Genomic DNA, 26,302 nt, shown 5'->3' on the forward strand with positions numbered 1-26,302 from the left:
AGGTTTGGGAAGTTTTCTTCTATAATTTTGTTAAAGATATTTGCTGGCCTTTTAAGTTGAAACTCTTCATTCTCATCTACTCCTATTATCCATAGGTTTGGTCTTCTCATTGTGTCCTGGATTTTCTGGATGTTTTGAGTTAGGATCTTTTTGCATTTTGCATTTTCTTTGATTGTTGTGCCCATGTTCTCGATGGAATCTTTCTGTGCCTGAGATTCTCTCTTCCATCTCTTATATTCTGTTGCTGATGCTCGCATCTATGGTTCCAGATTTCTTTCCTAGGTTTTCTATCTACAGTGTTGCCTCACTTTGGGTTTTCTTTTTTGTGTCTACTTCCCTTTTTAGGTCTAGTATGGTTTTGATCATTTCCATCACCTGTTTGGATGTGTTTTCTTGTTTTTCATTAAGGACTTGCAACTCTTTAGCAGTGTTCTCTTGTATTTCTTTAAGTGAGTTTTAAAAGTCCTTCTTGATGCCTTCTACCATCATTATGAGATATGCCTTTAAATCTGGGTCTAGATTTCCGGGTGTTTTGGGGTGCCCAAGACTGGCTGAGGTGGGAGTGCTGAGTTCTGATGATCGTGATTTGTCGTGGTTTCTGTTTGTAAGATTCTTAAGTCTGATTTTAGCCATCTGGTTTTCTCTGGAGTTAGTTGTTATAGTTGTCTCTGGTTAGAGCTTGTTCCTCTCGTGATTCTGTTATTCTCTACCAGCAGACCTGGGAGACTAGCTCTCTCCTGAGTTTCAGTGGTCAGAGCACTCTCTGCAGGTAGGCTCTTGTTTTTCAGGAAGGTGCACAGATATCTGGTGTTTGGACTTGCCTCCTGGTAGAAGGTGAAGGCCCAAAACAGGACCTGTCCCAGAAGCTGTTATCTTCTGTACTCCACACTTGCACCTGTGCAGACAAGTCTCTGTGGAATCTGGGAACCAAGATGTCTCCCACAGATGTTCAGGCAACTTCCTCCCAGGCTGGGTGGACCCCTCTCCTCTGGCAGGGAAGGTGCCCAGATGTCTGGAGCCTAAAAAGGGTGTCTGCCTCAGAAGCTCTGTGGTTCCTGCCTGTCCCAGAAGCTGTTAGCTTCTGTAGTCCACACTCTCACCTGAGCAGACTAGTCTTCATGGAACCCAGGAACCAAGATCCAAAACAATTTATAGAAGAAAAAGTTCATTGGAGATTACAATTTTACAGGGTAAGTCCATGACCACTATCTTGCCATCATGAGGAACATGGTGGTATGCAGATTGATAGGCATGGCATTGGAGCAATGAGTTTCCATCTGATTCATAAGCAGAAGGCAGAGAGAGAGAGAGAGAGAGAGAATGAGTCAGAGAGATACAGAGAGAGACAGAGAGACAGAGATTCAGAGACAGAGAGTATGTGTGTGAGAGAGATATGATATAGGCTTTGAAACCTCAAATCCAACCTCAGTGACACACCTCTTCCAACAACGCCACATCTGCTAATCATTCCCAAATAAGTCCATAAACTCGGACTCCAGCATTTAATTATATAATCTTTATTAAGGTCATTCTCAAACCACTATTTTAAAGTACGATGTACTGATGGTTCCTAACACCACAGTTTTATACTAAGATTATAAATATTCACTTATATAATCACAATAAAATTAGAAATGTACATGGGATGTAAATACCTTTAAATTCTGTCAGTTACTCCTGTGTCTATCAATGAAAATCAGATCATACCAAGAAGCAATTCATGATTATAATTACCATAAGAAGACCTATGCACAACTAATCTGAAATTACTAATATGAACAAGTTTTTAATGTTTTATTTTTTCGAATTTTGAGATTTTTAACATATATTTTGTTTTACAGACTTGCTCAATTGAATTTCAAAATAGTATATGGTTGTACAAATCATGTGATATATAGCTATCCACTAATGAAAATATTCACTGTTTATATTTGGAGATTTGTTTTGGTTTGATTCTGGTTTTTCTCTTTACTGGGACAGAGTGGACCTGATGCTTGTCTGGAACTTTGTCTGTAGCTTAAGCTGGCATTTGACTCCTGCCTCTCCTGTCTTCATTTTCTAAGTTCCGGTGTTACACATGTGTGATCATTCTTGGCTGAGAGATTACTTAATAAAGGTGATTTTCCTGGGAATTTTTACTATAGGGTAGAGTTTTTTTTTTTAAATTAATGAATAGATTTAAAGACAGTGTGTAGATATTTTTTCTCTTCACAGTTTTAACCATGGATTTTAACAGTCACTGATAATTTTGACTGAAATAACTTTTACTATAGAGATTTTAGAAAGCTATAAACCACTTTTCATATCTTGGTGAGCTTAATTCAGCGAGTTAGACTGCCTGATAATCAATGATCATCAAAGTCACCCTGAACCCGTTATCTTCCAAGTTCTTTGTCTAAGTCTAAAGAGCAATAAGAAAGTAAGGAAAAGGAGTGAACGAGTGTAAATAATATAATAAGAAAAAGTAAGAAGTAATTGGGAGAGTAGAAGTAAAGGAGCATTCCTATGCTGCCCCATTTAGTAGTGTGTTAAAAGGTTTATGCCAATAGTTGGAGGGACAGTGAGATAGTTTTTATTAGGTCATGTGTAGCACATCAGAGGCTGAGTTAACTAATAAGTGACCTATATTCTTTAGCCCAACACCCCCAAAAAATAATGATCATGGTTACTCATGTAATCAGAGGATCTGTCATGTCATTGCTATCTTCAAATTCTCTTTTGCCCTACTAGTTCTCCTTACTGTGTAGGCTATTTATTGACTCACTGTTTTGATGTCTTCATTGTTTACAGGTCAATTTTTATTTTAGTTTGCTTGTGTATGTCTGGGTGTGGGTATGTGAATGTAAGTGCAGTGAGTACAGAGTCCAGGAAAAGACATCATATATCCCTAGTAATGGAGCTACAGTTGGTTGTGAGCTCCTTAATGTGAGTGCTGTGAACTGCAGGTGTTCAAGAAGAGTGTAAGGTTTTTTTTAGTTGCTAAGACATTTCTCTATCTGTGATTGGTTCTCTTTCTATGTGCAGCTCATGGCCTACCATAGTCCTGTCCTCATTTGCTGCAGGGAGCCATCTTCTATCTCACTACAATAGCCTCTGGATAGTGACACTATTCTTCCATCACATTATGTATAAGAGCACATTTTATATTTTAACTTGCATATTTATTGATTTATATAAAAAGACGCATGGATGCATATTCTCCTCTATGAAATATAATTTGTTTCATTATTTTCTTTGATTCTTGAATTAGTCAATATTTGGTTGCTGTAAGCCACTTAAGATTGATTTCTTTACCCTGTTGAGATGTTCATAGAGGCTCTCTAATCAATTCTTTACTCTGTGTCACAGTACAAATGTTGCAAATATATCATGGCCTTTTTATTCCTGGTCCAGCAACCAGATATTCATTTAAACAGGTCTTATTCCTTTCAGTAAATTATAAAAGTTAATAATTATATGACTTAAGGTATGACCAATACTGGGTAACCTTTGTGTCTTGACATGGTGCTTATTTCTATGATGTGTGTGTGTGTGTGTGTGTGTGTGTGTGTGTGTGTGTGTGTGTGTGACTATACCTAGCAATTATAACCTCTATTAAGAACTCTGTTTATAATTACATTTCTAATTTTTTGGTCAGATTAGTGTTTTGCTGTTATGTGATAGATAACATGGGAACCGATCTAGATTGGAGGATACTTTAGCCAGTAGGTTTTTTTCCTATGTGATTTAAATTCATTTTTCTGCATAGTGAATATCAACTATCCATGTAAGTAGTGTTCATTGCCTTTCCCTATTCAGCGGTTTCTAACAAGTGAAATGTGTCAGTAAGATTCTTATAATGACTTCTAAACTTCTTGTGATCTTCAGGACTGATAGCTATCCCCAAACACATAGAAGAAAAATGGATGTGATACCTAAAATAGTATACTCTGTTAAGCTTCTTTTGCATACTTTTGTTTCAGTAAGGCAATATGCTTGTATGTATAATGGCTGTTATTGACCTGATACTATTGTTTTAAGCATTAGAAAAATCAAAGAAACTAATTTCTTTGTAGATTATTGTACATAATCTATTAAACTTTTATTTTCAGACCTTCATTTTTGGTGTTGCCATGATATTATGACATTATTTCAACATAGGCATTCATTTCTTATACAATTTCTGGACCAGTCATTATTTGCCTGTTAATGGCGGCAACATAATTTAGCACGAATAATTAAGTCATGTTAATACCATATGCCTAAAATGAAAAGAAAAAGTATGCAGCCAATCAGGGTCATTCTGCAATCTTGACATTAGAATCTTCTACCTTATCCTAAGATTATATGATCATCTTCACTCTTGAGTGGAAATGTGTAGAATATATGGTTGCCCTTAAGGATTCATTACATAATGACATGTATCACTAGGACATGCATTTTTTTGCAGAGGATATAATATGTATAAACATAATGTCAATGGGCAGGTAAATTGTAAGACAAAAAATTACCTGCAATGTATAAGGTATAACCCAACCTGAACAGATCACTACTGTATTCCATGATCAGAGCAGAGAATAATATATTTCCACCCTACAGGCAAAACAGATTAAGTTTTTTCTTGAGGAACAACACAAAAATACCAGCAAAGCTTAAATATTTGTGGTTGATAATCAACAATTTTTATTCTGTGAAATGATGTGCTGAGTCTAAATAAATCACTGATTTCTCTTGATTTTAACACTTATAACCAAAATTTTTTTCTGTTTCACATTCAGTCTTTATGCCCTGGTATAGACATGTGAAATAAATGTTGCTACATATAAAATACATTAACTGAGGGAATAAAGAGCAAACCTTTGTTCATTTGAGCTCCAGGCTCTTTCTTTGATCATCTCATAACATCTACTTGTGTAATTATTATTGTGACAATAATAAAAACAAACATGTAGCAGTTTTGTTTCTGTGTTTGGGTTACTTCAGTCAGTATTACATTTTCCAGTTCCATACATATACCTGCAAATTTCATGATTTCATTTCTCTTTATGGTTCAATATAAATCTCTTGTTTATATGTACCATAATTTCATTATCCATTTATCAGTTGATAGACATTGAAATTTCTTGTATAACCTAGTGCTTGTGAATAGAACAGCAATGAACATGGCTGAACAAGTTTTTCTGTAGTTGGATATTGAGTCTTTTGTGTATATGCCAAGGACTAGTTTATTTGTGTCATATGGCAGATATTTTTAGTTTGTTTTTTCTTTTTGGACAATCCCCCACACTGATTTCCATACTGACTGCACCAATATACAATCCTACCAACATCAATGAGGATTCTCATTTTCCTTCAAAATGTAGGCAGTACCCTAGAAGGTAGGGGTGCAGGAAAGGACTTTTTGAATTTGACTGTATTTGCTCAAGAATTAAGACCAACAATTGACAAGTGAGGCTTTATAGCAGCTTTTGTATAAGAAGCTTCTTCCTTCAGCACTTGGCACCCACACTGTTCCCACACTGTAATGGGATTAAATATAGAAACAGCCAGACATTATGCAGAGTGAGAGAGCTTGAAACACTCAACCTTTAATAGGATGCAACTATCATCAAGGCTTCCATCAAGACTTAGGAACTAGGTTAAGAAGTAGAGGGGAATGGAAGACACCAAAGAAAAAGGGCCCTCTCAGTCAACATGATCAACACACATTTGAACTCAGAGAGCCTGAAGCAGCATGCACAGGGCCTGCTTGGATCTGCAACAGTTGGAGTCCTAAAGGTGAAAGGAGAAGTGGACACATTCCCCTATCCTAAACCAAGAAGCAATCTCTAATTGATAATCACTTGCAAATGAAATTTAGTTTCCTCTACAGGAGTCTCCGTGGTTATACAATCTACTCTTAAGAACAGACTGCATATCCAACAGGAGATTTTATCATAGTATTTTTATTTTATTAATATATTTTCTATACATCCTATACATGTATATTATGGATTCCAGTTTAATGTTTTTTTTTTATGGGATTCCTAAGTGTGTGAACCAGTGGGTCTTTCTTGTCCCATTTCTTTTCCTTCTGTTTGTTTGTCCAATTCTGATTTGTTAGTTTTTGTTTTATCTTATTTTCTTGTAGTATTCCATAGAGACCTGCTTATTTTCAAATAAGAGACAGAAAGAAGGAGGATCTTGATGGGAAGGAAGGAAGGGAGAAGTATGTAGGAGTAGATGGAGGGGGATATATCATGTGAGATAAAAATCTATTTCTAATAAAAAGAAAATAATGATTCTGTACACCAATGGAAACAATTCAGTGGAAAAGGAACCTACAGAGTAATAGGAAATCTTTGCCAGTTAAACATACAGTAGGGAATTTAATATCCAAAATACTACTCAAAAAAAAAAATCTAATCAAATGAAGAAACTACCAAATTAAAAAAAAAGGAAGTGTGTATCCAAACAAAATGTTAATATGTGTGTGTGTGTGTGTGTGTGTGTGTGTGTGTGTGTGCACCTGAGAAGTCTCAAAAACTGTTCAACATTCTTATCAATCAAGGAAATGCAAATTAAAACCACTTTGAGATTTCATCTTACCCCTGTCAGAATGACTAAGATTAAAAAGAAAACAAGCCCTCCTGTAATATTTTCTTAGGTCATATTATAATTGGGAGAAGGGTATGTGCTACATTTATCCAGATTTACCAGGATGTCTTTGTTTCTATAGAGCTGGAGAACATAACATGGCTGAAAACTCTAGACTGATGCTGGGGAAATGACCCAGCAGTAAAGAGAACTTAATGCTCTCAAGAAGACTCAGGTTTTGAACACAGGTACTGCATGGATTTTCACAACCATGTGTAACTACAGTTTCAGGTGGCTCAGTGCCCTCTTCTGACTCCCAAGGGCACTGGTCACAGGTGTGGCATATATAAATATATGCAGGGAAATACACAGAAAATAAAAAGCAAAACAATGAGAAAAAAAAAAAAACCTCTTAAAATATAAACTACCCCCGTGTAGTGGAACTGCGGGCAGAGAGGTGGGAGTGGGTGGGTGGGTGGAGGAACACCATCATCGAAGCAGGGGGAGGGAGGATGTAATAGGGTGTTTCCAGGAGGGAGGCAAATGGGGAAAGGGGATAACATTTGAAATGTAAATAAAGAAAATATCCAACAAAGAAAAGAACATGTCACATAACTAGTAAGCAGGGGAGGAAGGAAGGCAGGCAGAAAAGAAGGAAGGAAGGAAGGAAGGAAGGAAGGAAGGAAGGAAGGAAGGAAGGAAGGAAGGAAGGAAGGAAGGAAGGAAACGGAATGAAAGAAAAGAGGAAGAAAGAATTGAGGGAGGGAAGAAACAAAACTTTTTGGAAAAATGTATTTTTCTTACTACCTTTAATATCACATAGACCCTTAGGATCTTCACATACTCATTTGCCCTACAAGTACAATACTCCAGTGAGTTTACCGTGTTGAAAACAGTGAATAATCAAGCTGTGGATAAAAATAATATATTTACGCAAAAATTAATGGTAAAATATTTGCTCTAAAATTGATTTGAGTACCTTAAGAGTTTTATACAGTTATTCAATCATATTTAAATACTTTAATTTTAGAACATATGAATTCATGTCTTTAATAAAAAATTAAATTTGCTTTATTCTAATTGCTTTTAATATATTTAGCTAAACATTTTAACACATGCCTTCAATCCCCCCACACAGATATCAGAGGTACCTGATCTCTGTGAGTTTGAAGAGATCCTGGTCTATATAGCAAGTTTCAGTTAATCTTGGTTAACTTGATAAACTCTGTCTCAAATAACAAGGAAACAAAACAAAATAATGTAAAATAATTACATCTATGTGTGTGTATCTATCATCTACAAATCTATATGCATATATTCATTAGAAATATAGAACAATATAAAAGTTTATGACAAATAATATTTTAGTTAAATGCTAATAAATCAAAATAAAATATAAAAATAAACTATTACTCTTATTTATACCATATTCTCAAAATATAGTCAGCTTCTTTTTAGTTTTCTTTTCAATTTTATTTGTGCGTGTATGGTGATGCATACATCTGTCATATATGTGTTTATGTACCAGTATGTGCAGGAGTGTACACACACCCTTGCATACAGAGACCAAGGAAGACTGCTTGATCTCTGTCTCATTGTCCTGGGACACGGTTACTCACTGAACCTGTAGCAAAGGGGTGTGTGTGTGTGTGTGTGTGTGTGTGTGTGTGTATGTGTGTGTGTTATAATCTAGCAGCCAGTAAGCCACAACAATCCTACTGTCTCTTACCTTCCTCAGTGCTGAGGTTACAGGAGTGCAAATGCACACCCAGATTTTTATCATGTATGCTGGGGATTAAAGCTCAGTTCCTTATGCTTGAGCTTAAGGTTATGGTTCTTGCCCACTAAGCTATTGCTTCAATCTCTATTTGGCTATTCTAACTGTTCGGTGTCAAAAGTAAGAATAACAGTCTTTTCAATAAACGAAATCTCTCATTTGTTGTTTCTTGAGTTTTTAGTTTTGGACCTATCTTGTGATTTTTAATTTCTTGTACTATGTGACTAGAAAGATATTGTATGTTTGAAGAGACAATTGACTTAGTTGATATGAGTTTGAACTTCTGTAGTCATTAGTGTTCAGAAATGAAGTGTGAGAAATCTGAGCTATTCTTGAATGTTTCAACAGTTTGGATGATGACCTATTATTCATTTGATCTCCCTTGAAATTCAGTTTTCAATTTTATCAGCCATTTTCTAAAAATATTTCATAAATGTTATATATTACCATTTGGTTCTGATTTATATGATTTAAAATCTAAGTGGTTCACCTTATTACATATATTATACATTTATACTCTTAATTTCCTTAAATTAAAAGAATCTTATTGTTCTTTTTTTGTTGTTGTTCTCACTTGTAAATTATCCAGTTGTGAACTCACCTACTCTCTGTAACAATTTTAAAATATAGATATCATCAACTGTCAATTGCTATTAATATTGTACACAGTTTTACTAAACTTGAGGTCTTATATCTTTGTTTTATTTCATTAGATATTTTCTTTATTTACATTTCAAATGTTAACCCCTTTGTTAGTTTACCCTCCGAAAAACACCTATTCCCTCCCCCCTCCCCCTGTTCCCAAGAAACCCACTTCTGCTTCCTGGCACTGGCATTCCCCTATACTGAGGCATAGATCCTTCACACGACCATGGGCATCTCCTCCTACTGATGGCAAACTAGGTCATCCTCTGCTACATATACATACAACAGCCATGAGTCCCACCAAGTGCTTTCTTTGATTGGTTCTTTAGTCCCAGGGAGCTCTGTGGGTACTGGTTTGTTCGTATTGTTGTTCCTCCTATGGAGCTGCAAACCCCTTCAGCCCCTTGGGTACTTTCTCTAGCTCCTTCATTGGGGACCCTATGTTCCATATAATAGATGATGGTGAGCATCCACTTCTGTATTCATCAGGCACTGGCAGAGTCTCTCAGGAGACAGCTTTATCAGCCTCCTGTCAGCAAGCACTTGTTGGCATCCACAAAAGTGTGTGGTTTGGGGTTTTTTTATGGGATTGAGCCCCAGGTGGGACAGTCTCTGGATGGTCATTTCTTCAGTCTCTGCTCCTAACTTTGTTTCTATAACTCCTTTCATGGTATTTTGTTCTCCCTCTAAGAAGGATTGAAGTATCCACATTTTGGTATTCCTTTTTGAGTTTCTTGTGTTTTGTAAATTGTGTCTTGGATATTCTGAGCTTCTAGGCTAATATCCACTTAGTGAATGCATATCATACATGTTCTTTTGTGACTGGGTTAAAACACTTCGGATGATATCCTCCAGATCCATCCATTTGTCTAAGGATTTCATAAATTCATTGATTTTAATAGGTGAGTTGTCCTCCATTGTGCAAATATAACAAAGTTTCTGTATCCATTCCTCTGTTGATGAATATCTGAGTTCTTTCCAGCTTCTGGCTATTATAAATAAAGCTTCTATGAACATAGTGGAGCATGGCATGTGCACTTATTACAAGTTGGAGAATATTTTCAGAGTCCTATTGCTGTATCTTTGATAGTACTATATTCAGTTTTCTGAGAAACTGCCAAACTGATTTCCAGAGTGGTTGTACCAGCTTAGAATCCCACCAGCAATGGAGGAGTGTTCCTCTTTCTCAACATCCTTGCCAGCATCTGCTGTCACCTGAGCCATTTTAACTGGTATGAAGTAGAATCTCAGGTTTGTTTTGATTTGCATTTCCCTGATGTTTAAGGATGTTGAACTTTTTCAGATGCTTCCCAGCCATTTGGTATTCCTCGGTTGAGAATTCTTTGTGTAGTTCTGTACCCCATTTTTAATAGGGATATTTGATTTTCTGGAGTATAACATCCTGAGTTCTTTGTATATATTAGATATTAGCACTCTATCAGATCTAGGATTGGTAAAGGTCTTTTCCTAATCTGTTGGTTGCCTTTTTGTCTTATTGACAGTGTCCTTTGCCTTACAAAAGCTTTACAATTTTATGAGGTCCCATTTGTCAATTCTTGATCTTAGAGCACAAGCCATTGGTGTTCTGTTCAGGAATTTTTCCCCTGTGGCCACGTCTTCCTGGCTCTTCCCCACTTTCTCCTCTATATGTTTCAGTGTCTCTGGTATTAGGTGGAAAGCCAGTTATACTTGAGCTTTATACAAGGAGATAAAAATCGATCTATTCACATTTTTCTATATGCTAACCACCAAATAATCCAGCACCATTTGTTGAAAATGATGTCTTCCCCCCCCCCCATGGTTTTAGCTTCTTTGTCAAAGATCAAGTGACCGTAGGTGTGTGGGCTCATTTCTGGGTCTTAAATATTATTCCATTGATCTACCTGTCTGTCACTGTACCAGTACCATGCAGTTTTTATCACAATTGCTCTGTAGTACAGTTTTAGGTCAGGCATGGGGATTCCACCAGAGGTTCTTTTATTGTTGAGAGTAATATTTTGCTCTCCTAAGTTTTTTGTTATTCCAGATGAATTTGCAAATTGCCCTTTCTAAATCAGTGAAGAATTGTTAGAATTTTAATCAGAACTGCATTGTATTTGTAGGTTGCTTTCAGCATATAGCTATTTTTACTATATTAATCTTGCCAATCCAAGAGCATGGGAGATCTTTCCATCTTCTTAGACCTTCTTTGATTTCTTTCTTCAGATACTTGAGGTTCTTATCATACAGATCTTTTACTTCCTTAGTTAGAGTCACACCAAGGTATTTTATAATATTTGTGACTATTGTGCAGGGTGTTATTTCCTTTATTTCTTTCTCAGCCTTTCTATCCTTTGTGTAGAGAAAGGCCAATGATTTATTTGAGTCTATATCTAGCTACTTCACTGAAGTAATCAGCTGTTCTCTGGTAGAATTTTGGGTTTATTTATGTATACTATCATATCATCTACAAATAATGATATTTTGACTTCTTACTTTCCAATTTTTATCCCCTTAATCTCCTTTAGTTGTCTAATTGCTCTGGCTAGGATTTCAAGTACTACATTGATTAGATAGAAAGACAGTGGGCAGCCTTGTCTAGTCCCTGATTTTAGTGGGATTGCTTCAAGTTTCTCTCCATTTATTTTGATGTTGGTTACTGGTTTGGTGTCTATTGCTTTTGCTATGTTTAGGTATGGGCCTTGAATTCCTGATCTTTTGAAGACTTTTAGCATGAACAGGTGTTGGATTTTGTCAAATGCTTTCTCAGTATCTAATAAATTTTTCTTTTTGAGTTTGTTTATATAGTGGATTATGTTGTTGGATTTACATAAATTGAACCATCCCTGCATCTCTACGATGAATCCTACTTGATCATGATAGATGATAGTTTCGATGTAGTCTTGGATTCGGTTTGCGAAAATTTTATTGAGTATTTTTGCATCACTATTCATAAGGGAAATTGGTCTGAAGTACTATTTCTTGTTTGGGCCATTGTGTGGTTTAGATTTCATAGTAATTGTGGCTTCATAGAATTAATTGAGTAGAGTACCTTCTGTTTCTATTTTGTGGAATAGTTTAAGGAGTATTCAAATTAGGTCTGGAAGGTCTGATAGATCTCTAAACTTATCCCATCTGGTCCTGGGCTTTTTTTTTTTGGGGGGGGGAGACTATTGATGATAATTTCTATTTCTTCAGGGGGTATGTGACTGTTTAGATCGTTGATCTGATCCTGACTTAACTTTGATACCTGATATCTGTCTAGAAAATTGTCCATTTCATCCAGATTTTCCAGTTTTGTTTAGTATATGCTTTTGTAGTAGGATCTTATGATTTTTTTTTTGGATTTATTCAGATTCTGTTTTTAGGTTTCCCTTCTCATTTCTGATTTTGTTAATTAGGATGCTGTCCCTGTGCCCTCTGGTTAGTCTGGATAAGGGTTTACCTATCTTGTTGATTTTCTCCAAGAACCAGCTCCTGCTTTGGTTGATTCTTTGTATAGTTCTTTTTGTTTCAAATTGGCTGATTTCAGCCCTGAGTTTGATTATGTCCTTCCATCTACTCCTTTTGGGTGAATTTGCTTCCTTTTGTTCTAAAGCTTTTAGGTGTACTGTCAAGCTGCTAGTGTGTGCTCTCTCCAGTTACTATCTGGACCCACTCAAAGCTATGAATTTTCCTCTTAGGAATGCTTTCACTGTGTCCCATAAGTTTGGCTATGTTGTGGCTTCATTTTCATTAAACTCTAAAAAGTCTTTAATTTCTTTCTTTATTTCTTCCTTGACCAAGTTATCATTGACTAGAGTGTTGTTCTGCTTCCATGTATATGTGGGCTTTCTATTACAGATGTTGTTATTGAAGATCAGCCTTAATCTGTGGTGATCTGCTAGGATGCATGGGATTATTTCAATATTTTTGTGTATGTTGAAGTTTGTTTTGTTACCGATTATATGGTCAGGTTTGGATAAGGTACCATGAGGTGCTGAGAAGAAGGTATATCCTTTTGTTTTAGGATAAAATGTTCTATAGATATCAGTTAAATACATTTGTTTCATATTGGCTGTTAGTTTCACTGTGTCCCTGTTTAGTTTTGTTTCCAGTATCTATCCATTGATGAGAGTGGGGTATTGAAGTCTCCCACCCACCATTATTGTGTGAGGTGCAATGTGTACTTTGAGCTTTACTAAAGTTTCTTTAATGAATGTGGATGCCCCTGCATTTAGGGCATAGATGTTCAGAATTGAGAGTTCATCTTGGTGGATTTTGCCTTTGATGAGTATGCAGTGTCCCTACTTATCTTTTTTGATATCTTTATGTTGAATGTCGATTTTATTTGGTATTAGAATGGCTACTCCAGTTTCTTTCTTTGGACCATTTGCTTAGAAAATCGTTTTCCAGCCTTTTCCTCTGAGGTAGTATCTGTCTTAGTCCCTGAGGTGGGTTTCCTGTATGCAGCAAAATGTTTGGTCCTGTTTACATAGCCAGAGTGTCAGTCTATGTCTTTTTTATTGGGGAATCGAGTCCATTAATATTAAGAGGTATTAAAGAAAAGCAATTTTTGCTTCCTGTTGTTTTTCCTGTTAGAGTAGCAATTCTTTTCATGTAGCTATCTTCTTTAGGTTTGTTGAATGATTACTTTCTTGCTTTTACTTGGTAGTAGTTTCCCTCCTTGTGTTGGAGTTTTCCCTTCATTGTCCTTTGAAGAGCTGGATTCATGGAAAGATATTGTGTAAATTTGGTTTTGTCATGGGATATTTGGTTTCTCCATCTATGGTAATTGAGAATTTTGCTAGGTCTGGTAGCCTGGGGTGGCCTTTGTGTTGTCTTATGGTCTGTATCACATCTGTCCAGGATCATCTGGCTTTCATAGTCTCTTGTGGGAAATCTTTGTTAATTCTTATATGTTTGCCTTTATATGTTGCTTGACCTTTTTCCCTTACTGCTTTTAGTATTTTATATTGGTTTAATGCATTTGTTGTTATGATTATTATGTGTCTGGAGGAATTTCTTTTCTGATCCAGTCTTTTTGGAGTTCTATAGGCTTCTTTTATGTTCATGGGTATCTCTTTCTTTAGGTTAGGGAAGTTTTCGTCTATAATTTGTTGAAGATATTTACTGGCCCTTTAAGCTGAAAATCTTCAATCTCATCTATACCTATTTTTCTTACGTTTCATCTTCTCATTGTGTCTTGGATTTTCTGGATGTTTTGAGTTAGGATCCTTCTGCATTTTGCATTTTCTTTGTTTTGTCCCTGTTTTCTATGACACCTTCTGCACCTGAGATTCTCTCTTCCACCTCTTGTATTCTGTTGGTGAGACTTGCATCTATGGCTTCTGACTTTCTTCCTAGGATTTCTATCTCCAGAGTTTCTCCCTTTGTGATTTCTTTATTATTTCTACTTCTATTTTTTGATCCTGGATGGTTTTGTTCAATTTTTTCACCTGTTTGGTTGTGTTTTCCTGTAATTCTTTAAGGGATTTTTGTGTTTCTTCTTTGAGGGCTTCTACCAGTTTACCTGTGTTCTCCTGTGATTCTTTAAGTGTTTTATATGTTTCTTATTTAAGGGCTTCTACCTGCTTAGCTGTGTTCTACTGTATTTCTTTAAGGAAGTTATTAATGTCCATCTTAAAAATCCTTTACCAGCATCATGAGATATGATTTTTAAATCAGAATCTTGCTTTTCTGGTATGTTGGGGTATCCAGCACTCACTGTTGTGGGAGTACTGGGTTCTGATGATGCCATGTAGTTTTGGTTTCTGTTGATAAGATTCTTGTGTTTGTCTTTTGCCATCTGGTAATCTCTGGTGTTAGATGTTTTTGCTGTCTCTGACTGGAGTTTGTTACTTCTGTGGATCTGTAAGCCTTTTTCAGCACTCCTGGGAGACCAGCTCTTTCCTGGCAAGACCTATGCATAAAGGACTGCAAAACAGCCCCACCTTCTAGCTAAAGATGTAGGCCCATAGGACCCTGTCTGTACCAGGTGTTCTGCTGCTTCTGCAGCCTGTGCACTCTTGAGTGGACCTACCTTAGAGAGTCACCAGAAAGAAAATGTAGATCTCACCTGAGTCCTGGTGTCAGATACTTCCTGGAGGCAATATCTCCTCTGGCAGGGAAGGAGCACAGAGTACTGAGGATCAGCTCCACTCCCTGTCTTCAGATGTAGGCCTGTAGGACCCTGTCCCAGCTGCTCTGCTGGTCATGCAGCCTGTGTTCTTCTGAGTCTAGGCCATGTATTCTTTAGATAACTAATCTAATTGTTGTTTTTACAACTGATATCTTACTGAATATTTTGACACTACACAATATAAATTACCTCTTTTTCACTTTTCTGATATGATCTTTTACCCTGTTACTGCCTTGTACTTAAGTCTATCTTAGGTGTCATTATAAGTATACCCTAACTCCTGGGTATGTTCAAAAAAATGGAGATGATTATGACAGTAATAAATATAAGTTGTCATGAGGGCGTGGCTTATAGTATCTAAGCATAACATAGGATGACATGAGCGCATCGTTTGTATTTTCATGATTACATTCAGAAGGGACAAGGTAATGTGGCTTCCAAAGTATTTGCTGTTCAAGCTTTCACAGTAACTTGCCATTGTGAAAGAAGTCATGTGATCACAGATCAGGAAAGTGACTCTATAATAAACCTACACATTTAGTTATGGTGTATACTTACTAAGCAGCATTGGAACTAGTTAATTTATAAAACCCAAATTGCTGCTTTTCTTAGCCTTAAGGTCTACTGGGAGTTGGAACTCAGAATAAATAAAGTGCAAGTACTCAATAAATAGAACTAAGGCATCATTGTGGAAAAAAATAGGAAAAAGTGTATTGACAAATGCAAGAATTATTTCCCTAGAAAATAAGTAATAATACTCTTTAAGAGGGTCCTGATTTATTATTACTTTATATTCAGTATGACATAAATTATAAATATTAGATATATAAATTTACAAATATGCACTTGTATATACACATGTATATATATATATATGTATATATATATATATATGATACAAACTACATATATAAAAAGTATTTATAGTTTATGTTTTATATATAATAACTATGGAAAGAATCCTTGAGTTGACATATATTAAGATTGATGTTAGCAGTAGTCAAAATACAGTGAAGTTTGACCCTATCATGAAATAATGGTAATATGAGGAAAGTGCACTCAGATAACACAGGGGCACAATAAGCACAGAATAGTGTTTCTTTCTGTAAATTCTACTCTGTTACTTAATCAGTAGAAAGTTTCTCCTTTGAACCATAATAATTTAATAATTCCAAGCATTGTAACATTTGACCATCAAACTTGTTAGACATGTTTATTATGCAAATTTGATTACTTTAGTCATTATAGACTCTACATTCTATGAACTATGTTTATTTTAGGAAATTGAACTTTATCAATATTCCTTAAACAAATCTCTAGTCTTTGGATAATTAAACTGCTGGCATCCATATTTATATGCACATTCAGGCAGGAAAGAGAACCCTAACCAGCAAGGCAGATGACAGAAGAGAAGAAAGAGGTATGTTAATTTATGAATATATTTAAATTCACTTAAAGATTCCCTTATTATAATATTAATTAACTCTTAAAGGTACAAGCTCTCTAGTGAAACTACCCATTGAGTTCTGGTGTTTTTATTCTGGCTGTCTAGTTACTCTCCTTGTGATTTGTTTCTTCATCTATAAACCTACTACATTAATATTACTCAGGTTAGATCTTCTGGAAAGTTATTTGAAAAATAACTGTATCAGAGGAAGGAGTGAGTACATATTAACTTAGTTTTAGTAGTATTTATGTAAAAGCTATAGCAGGTAATATCAACTCATTTTTTAATGCTTCTTAAAATAAAAATTGTTTCTACAAAGTTCAATGCAAATACAGAGAGGATCCCTATTTTTCTTCATTGTTCATTGATAAGTCATTGAATATTCAAGGAGGCTAGTACCTGAAATCATCAATCACAAAGTGCTGTTTGTTTCCTTATTGTTTATGTGGAGTCATTAAGCTTATACACTTGTCTGATGTCAACATTCAATAGATATCTAGTAAATGAAATAAAATTTTATATAAAAATCCTCTTGAATATTCAGGTACTTGAGTACGAATTCCAGATAGAAGTGTTTATGCTAGGAATTTTTGTATGTAGGTATGTGAATGAATGTACCAATATTTAGATCTCATAGAATCATAATAATTATATATTGTGCATTCATTACATATTCCCATTAATGTTTATTTCATACAATTAAATTTTACACATTTACACATAATGTTTGCCTCTATTTTTCACATATCGTGCTTAAAACTAATGTGGTTATGAAATGTTTCATGATTTTAGGGACACTATATTTTAAGCATATAGCCATATAAAAACTTCCATATCTAGTACAAAATTAAAAAATGATCTTTTGTCTTTATACTTTCCTGTGAAGTACCTATTTCAATAAAGAATATCATTGTAGAGTTAACAGTCAGGTAGATAAAAATGAGTTCATGTGACTATTTAACATAATAGTGCAAAACTTTTTCACTTTATCTCTCACACACCACACCACACGTATGTATATAAATATATATATATATATGTATATAAATATATATATATATATATATGGATGTGTAATTCATTAATTTAAACACACATATCTGAGTGATTCTTAAAATGTCTTCACTTATTGTCTCAAGAAGATAGACATACTACTCCTGGAACTAACCTAATTTTTTAACCTGTCAGAATAAAATATAAGATAGACCAAAAACTTTCATATCAAAGTTGGACGTGGAAACCCATGAGGAGACAATGAGTCCTAAGAAGAAGCAAATGTGTCAGAGACCTTCTTGTTCTTATATAAAAAAATACTAAACAAATAGCAATAATATATATGTAGAGGACCTGATATAGACCCCTGCAAGCCCTCTGCTTTCGTCTTAAGTCTTTTTGGGTTCATATGTGCCTTGCTTCATTGACTCAGAGAGCCTTGTTCTCCTGGCATTCTCTATTCCTTCTAACTCTTCTATCTTTCTACCTCCTCTTCTGTGGGATCCCCTGATCTCTGAGGGGAAAGATTTGATGGAGACCTTTCATTTAGACTCTTTCTAATGTCTAATACCTAATGGCATAATATCTAACTGTGGACATCTGTATCTCTTCTCATCTACTACCAAAGGAATTCTCTCTGATGATAATTAGATAAGGCACCAATCTATGAGTATAGCAGAATATCATTAAGAATCATTTTATTGTTTTTCTGTTATTTTTGATTGTTCATTTGTTTGTTTGGTTTTTGACCAGTCATGTTTCATTTTATCCTAGGTCTGTGGGCTATTTAGTCTCTTTTTCTTGCTTATGCAAACAGCCTAAGGTGTGGGTTCCTTCTTCTTTCACTCTCAGAAGAGATCCTTAAGTCAAATCAGACATTGGTTGACTATTCCCACAAGTTGTGTGTTACCAAAACAAAATTAACAACAATAACAAACAAACAAATGAAAAAACAGAAAAAACTAACAACAACATCATCATCATTACAACAACAAAACATCAATACTTTGTTTTTCTTAAATGCCCACAGTACAGAAAAAAAGATTTCAAATTGTTCAAGAGAAACCTTGTAATCTCTAACTAGGTTGAATGGTAAAAGCTTTATTATTATTTTTTTTAATATGAAGTTAATGGAGCTGGGAGAATTAGCATCTTTTTTCAAATATTAAGATAAAATACAAAGTTATAAAAAGACAAAAAAGGGGGGTGAGAATAAGATACAAATGTGAATTAACAAATCATTCAAGAAAATCATCATAAGGATGCTGAAAAAGTAAGGAAATATACATAAACATGAAAATCATAAAAGTTACAAAAATATAAGTGTAAAATTATTTTGCTGAAGAAGAAATAAATTAACAAAATATTCACTACATGGGTCTAGAGAATATTTTCTATATAGGGGAAAGGGAACATCCTTTCAGAGGCAAAGGGGAGAGGGGATGGGGTAAAGAATTTTGGAAGGGGGTCCAGGTTGAGGGACAATATTTGGGATGTAAACAAATAATTAATTAAAAATAATTAAAAAACCAAATATGAAGCAAGGAAAGGAGTTATCAAACCAAAAAAAAAAAAAAAAAGAAAAGAAAAGCTATTTAAAATTGTCATAGACGAAAATGGAGATGTAGGGGATAAACAATTGATCTACACAGAAGGCCCCACAAATTTTGAATGATGATGAATACTCTAATCAACTATGTGGGGAGAACTAGATTCACACAGATATGAATGAAATAATCCCTGAAATAATTCTCCTAGAAGAAACTTTAAGGAATTATTCAAGATGTTGATTTTTGTCAGGAGCCATAAAAGGAGAAACTAATAACTAGCAGGTGATCTTCCTGAGATATTCTGCATCAGTTTATAATATAATCCACAACAGATTCACTCTCACAGAAAAGGACCTAATAGAATTCATTTTAGGAAAGATTCTTGGTATTAATATGCTTTTCCTGTTATTAATAAACATATATAACAATCACTTGGCATTAGCCCACCCTTTTAAGAATATCTACGAAAATGTAGTTAGTGTCTTGTATTGATGCTGTATAGACAAATAGATTACTTAAGTTTTAATGATGATTCTATAAGAATTCCTAAAGTTATATCTGTGATAATTAAGCTCTTTTATAGTGAAACGGCTATTAGGTCCTTTTCTGAGAGTCAAAACTGCAATGAGAAATATTTCAGTCTCCCAAGTGTCACCAGTTATTTTCCTTTTAGATAGTAACCAGACTACTCAGAGCACAATCCAAGAGGTTGTAAAACAATTAACCAAAGGTCCTAAAAAGGAAACTAACAATTTATTATTGGTACTACGACAGAAGATAAAATACTGATTGGGTATATCTATACAAAATTTCACTAATATCTTATTTACGTTTTTTGACATTCAATGAAACTGTCGAATGGTGACAGGTGATTTAATGTTTAGCCAGATAATTACTCCTAATGGATATGCATGCAAACATTCTCTGTTGTAAACTTTTATTTCAATTTATGATTTGTGTGTGTGTGTGTGTGAACTTGTGATGAACTTTTAACATTGTCATCATGTATTCTGAACGATGTATAAGTACTGAGGACAAAGAGATAAGGGAAGAATTATTTTGCCTTTCCCCACTTACAGTAGAATTTCCTCCGCCGTTTCCCACTTAGAGAAGTTTTTTCTTTTCCCTTTTCAGGCTTAGGATCTTTCTGCTTTTCACATTAGATAGCTTTCATAGGGAACTTTTTGCAACTTGGTAATAAACACTATATTAACTTTTCAAAGTGTCCCCTTCTTCTTCCTGGGTCTTCCAACTAGCTGGGTGAAAGTTAGAGTTGCACAGTTCCTGCTGAGATTTGCTTCCCTCCGCCCACATCCCACACCTGCTATTAGGCTACAGATGTCAATCACCTAATCCAGCAGTTCTTTAACCTCAGAAAGAGCAGGAAAATATGAAGGAATTTTTATATGATGTCATCAGCATTTCAGTACAGTTAGAGAGCTAGAATGTCCGGAGACCTTCAGACTTTAAAGATACACCAGAGTCCTACTCTGTGCCCATGACACTACCCTCTCCAGGCTGGGAGGCTCTATACAGATTTTGTTCACCATTTCTTAGTTATGACATTAAGCACAGTCAGAAAAAGTGAATGTCTGACAAATAGGACTATATCAAATTGAAATTTTTATATAGTTAATAACAGTGTGAAAAACATCAATGATTGAAGAAAATATTTTAAAATATGCATCTTATAAAGGATTAATATCCAAAATACACGAGGAACATAAACATACTGTAGTAGAAAATTAGACAACCATATTTTAGAAATTACTAGAAGCCCTAAATAGGCATTTTAAGGAAGAAGTTTTATGGATACTTAGTACCTATGTGATGTCAATCTCACTAGCAATCATTGAATTATAAATCAAATCCACAATGAGATATTTTATAGCTCTTAGGAGAACTATTATCAAGAATACAATGGATGAGTATTGGCAAGTATGAAGAAAATGAAACTTCTGAACAATTGGGAAGAGGGTATAATTATTATTGTGGGGAAAGCCATAAACATCACTCAAAAAAAAAAAGGCAGAGCTATAATATGATTCAGAAATATCACTGCTGAACATTTCACATGTACTAATAACAATATCATAACATTTCCTTTAACAAAATGCATTAAAACTTTTTCTGTTTTCAACATATCAATATAGTTCTAAATATATACATCAGAGATTAATATCAATGTTCCGTTTTTTTTTCTTCTCCTAAAAAAATGTCATATATTTTGACTCAAAATAGGTGCACTAACAATCCTGAAATATTACATAGATTTTGTTTGAAACATACAAAGAGTATAACCTGATACATATGTCAAAATAAGATGTTTTGCAATGTGTACAATTTCAAGATAATAATTTTGAATGATTTATTAATGCACAAAATGTCTTTAACCTCAGTGAATCATTGTATTCCAAGAATTCTATCACACACACATGCAGATAAACACAATTCTGTTCAACTTTAAAAGTTTTACCTTTTTTGTCCAATTGATTTGAATGTATGCTCTCTACGTGAATGCAGTGTCCACACAGGGCACAAGAGGGCGATGTAACCTCTGAACTGGAATTATGAATATAAATAAGCAAGAATAAACAAGTGTGATATAACACCAAACTAGATCACTCTGTAGATAAAACAAAATAAAAAAACAGAAACTAAAAAAGGGGAAAAAATTGAAAAACAAACTGCCAGACGATCTCAAAGAAATAGAAAGAGCAGCAGATTGGTGAGAAAGCAAGCAGATTGCATATGATAATTAGGAGGGTGAAAGTCTTTGAGCTGATTCAGGCTGCTCAGGTTAATTAAGAACTAGAATCACTTTGTTCCCTTCAGTTGACTGTCAGGGTTGAAGAAGAGACCTTCATAAAAAATAGAAACCACCTTAACAAGGTGTCTGAGAAATGTTGAATCTCAGTTCTGTTTACCCAATAAGAATATGGCCTGAGTTTGGCTAGGGCTACTATCTTAAGACAGTTGTCACCAGCACTGCCATTTTGGACTCTATTTAGTGACCTAATATTAATGAGCCAGCATGTTGATTTTTGAAAGTCTACTCCAATTTCTTTAAGAGCTGTAAGTGCCATTTTAACTCCAACCCCTCTATGAATGTTTGATGTGTTTCTTCTTTATCTTTTGTTAAAATGTCCTATGGAAATTAAAGTTTAACCTTAAGACATCACTGTAAGCAACAAAGTATGAACTAGTTTTCAGGACTTAAAGATGTTCAGAAAAATAATCTATTTCTGCAGGTGTGTGGAAACACATAATATGAATATGGAAATGAACAGCATAGTACCACCCAGATGGCTAGGGCAATGAGAATCAACTTCAATTCCTAGGATCCCCAGGGTAGGAGAGAACCAACTCTTGTAAGCTGCACTAGACCTTTACATAAATAAATAATAAATAACTGTAACAAAAGTTTGAAAATATTGAAAGTATATGACAATTTCTTACCAAACACATTTAAGTTTTCGTATATATCCACACATATTTTCAAAGACAGTTTTTTTTTTTTTTTTTGGAAAGAATTCTGATGCCATACTTAACACTTGAAAATAAGGAGAAAATATGGATATGTTGATTCAATATCTCCAAATGATGAAAAACAATGCAAAAATTATAAGAAAAAGTGTCTTGTTCACTTTTAATCCTTTAAAAATGAATTTTCAAGTACATGCATGGATAAATGAGTTGAATATTGCTAAGTTAATGATAAGTGTTTTCATATGTTTTATGGCACACTTGAATTTACCTGCTAGAAATTTATATTTACAATTTGTTAGGGAATATTGTGAAAGCATTCATATGGAATAAACCGTTTTCCCATTTAAGGAGATTTATAGTTTTTGTTTTCCCCATAAAACTTATATGTTGTTTCAAATATGTGCTTTATCCAGTAATTTAATTTTCATAATTTGATGAAATATCATTAGAATAAATCCATATTCTTTCCAGAGAATCCTGGAAACATTGTGTGTTTAAAAATCTTGATAATTCATTTCTTAAAATAGGTAGGTACAGATTCTTGTAGCAACAGATTTTTTTTTTTAACATCTAACAGTGTTTTCATTATCTAAAGTATAAGATTTTGTTGTCTGCAACAAGTGAATGTTTGTAAGACAATAAATGGCCTTTCTGATTCAGTCATGTTTGGATTCATCCTACTGAAAATACAATAAATTATTTCTCATTTCAGCAAAAGAATATATTACATGAAAATTACAGAGTTAAATCACAACTTACTTTAAGATTTTATGATGCATGGGAAACATATTTACAGTATTTACTATTGCTTAAATAAATTAGAAATCTCCACAACTTTTAAAAATATCCTGATACAGATTTAAATATAAATCTGTCACGAACTGGCCTCAGTCGGCCCCCCTCAAGAGAGAAGTTAAATGATACATTAAGGTACAATGAAGTTATCTGATGCAAAATTACTTTTACAACAAAACAGAAGAATTCATGCTAAAAGCTAACAGGAACCAACCAGGATCAAAAACAGCCCCACATAAGGTCAGCTTAATCTTAGAAGCCAGGAGCAAGGGCTTTATGCCCTTACCATAGTTGGAATTCTAGTCTATTGTATAGTCCACCTTCCCCCTAAACCATTGTAAATTTTTCTGTATGGGAGTGACTCAGCTATCTATAGTTCAAAGTATTTACTCTAGTTCCGTCTTAGACCACAACCTTCCTTCTTCCTAGGTCATTGTAAATTCCTGTGTATGGGAGTGACTCTGCTATCCAAGCCTAGGACATTGCCTAGGACATTGGAACACTGGTGGAGGCTAATCTAACTTAACTATATGTCCAAATCTATCCTTAGAGGCACTTATAATAAAACAATATTGAGGGAAAGCACACAGATCCATTCACAGGCTAAAGCAAGGACATTGGGAATGCCAGGGCTAGGAAGTGGGATTGGGTGGATTGGGGAGCAGGGTGGGGTGTGGGGGGAGGGTATAGAGGACTTTCAGGATAGGATTTGAAATGTAAATGAAGAAAATATCTAATAAAAAATGGGGAAAAAAAGCAAGGACATTTTTGGAGCATTCATTTTACATGATGCCATGGTTCCATGAGACTAAGTTTCCATGAACTTTTCTCCTTAGGATTGTGTCCAGGTTTCTAGGCCTTTCACACAAGTCACTACTGGAGTGGATGTAGCATAAATCTGCCAAATATTATATAGCACCATTTAATATTCATGTTCCATATCCTTCATTTCCTCTTAAAATGATGTGAAGAGTTCAAGTTGTCTGTTCAAAAAATTTACATTTTTTAAATAACTACATTATCTCGATTGTGCTTCAAGAAAAAAATGTGTTGAAGTTGCTTGAGATATTGTGTTTAAAGATGTTTTTTATTATTGTACATGTATTTTCTAAGCATATATAACAAAGCATGTAAATATGAAAATATTAATGAACGGATATTTTAAAAACTGATTTTTCTACATATTTGATCCCTATCTTTCCTGTAGTTCTTATGTAGATTTGTTTTATTAGCTTCTACATTTGAAATGTTGACTCAAACTTTTACTATTTCAATTAAAGTGTCTGATTAAAACAATAAAAATAAGTCTATCTCCTGAGATATGTTCATCTTAGCCTTGTATGTATTTCTTCATAGTTGGCAATCCATGTTTCTATATGAATTGTCTACTATATTTTATCTATACTAGCTGCCTATTAGATAGTTTATATAGATGAAATCACCAACATTTTTACATTTTGGATAAATAAGTTAAGGAACAAAATGTATAAATAGAGTATTCAAACCTTACCACCAAATAATCACTCCCTGAGTCAAAACTTACTTAATTTTTTACCTTGTATAAAAAAAGGATCAGGAAAACACAATATATGTTTAGAGCTGTTTTGTTGCCATAATAATTATTGCCATAAAAGTTTAACTACTCATTCTATATAATTTATTTGTTTTGAATTTTTTTAAATTTGTGATTTATTTGTATACATGCACATTTAGGGCATATGTTCCCATGGGTTGTGTTTGGAGGTCAGAGTACAAGTTATAAAAGTCATTGTTTCTCTTTTTCCAATATGTAGTTCCTGGGCAAGCAAACTCAGGTCATCAGGTTTCAGTGCTCATAGACACTAAGAAATCTCACTGGCCTGTTTATTTGTATTTTTTTATTTATTTGTTTGTTTGTTTGTTTGTTTTATTTTGTTTCTACACAGGGTTTTTCTGTATATCCCTGGCTGTCTTGGAACTCACTCTGTAGAGCAGGCTGTCCTCGAACTCAGAAATCTGCCTGCCTCTGCCTCCCAAATGTTGGAGTTAAAGGCGTGTGAAAGAAAATAAAACTTGAGACCTGTGATTCATGTAATGTATGTCAAATAGCCCAAAGAGTTGTTTGTGAGCTTTGAAACCTGGGCCTGAGAACATAGCAGAACAGGCCAGGACATGCCTGGGCAGGCCCATCATTAAGACATTCCTGAGGCTGCTTGGCCATAAAGATAAAGAGAGATAAAGAGAATGACATGCTGGACTGGCTGGGTGCCTCCCTATCTCCCACCCATCTGACCTAAGTTAAAAGTTAACAGGCTGCTGATGTTTAAATGGATGGACCAATCATGTGAAACCTTGCCAATTCCTTCTCCAGCCCCACCCCTTTTCTATAAAAACCCCTAGCTTCCAAGCCTCAGGGTCTACACCTCTGTCTCCTGTGGGAGATACATGTAGGCCCGGAGCTCCATCATTAAACTACCTCATGTTTTTACATCAAGATGGTGGTCTGTTCCTGATTCTTGGGTACACGCCAAATTGGGAGTTGAGTGGGGGTTTCCCCACTAGGTTCTGTCACGTGCACCACCACTGCCCGGCTCATTTTTTTTAAACAAGAGTTTCATTATGAATCCCAGGCTAGCTTTTAATTTACAATTCATCTTAGGCCTCCCCCTAGTGCTGGGATTACAAGCCCTGTTAGCATTCTTAGTTCAATAAGTTACCTTTAAAGTATTGGTAGTTCAACTTCCATCTAATTCTTTAGAGGATGCCATTTTTCTATTTTATGTAGTTTACCAAAAATATTTGTGATAACAAAGACTTTATTTTTAGGGACTTTTCTCTTTCACTTATGCTTAAAAGTACAAACAGCTGTTTAAATGCAGAGAAACACCTGAAAAAATGTTCAACATCCTTAATCATCAGGGAAATGCAAATCAAAACAACCCTGAGATTCCACCTCACACCAGTCAGAATGG

Source organism: Mus caroli, chromosome X (assembly GCF_900094665.2).
Source record: "Mus caroli chromosome X, CAROLI_EIJ_v1.1, whole genome shotgun sequence".
NCBI lineage: Eukaryota > Metazoa > Chordata > Mammalia > Rodentia > Muridae > Mus > Mus caroli.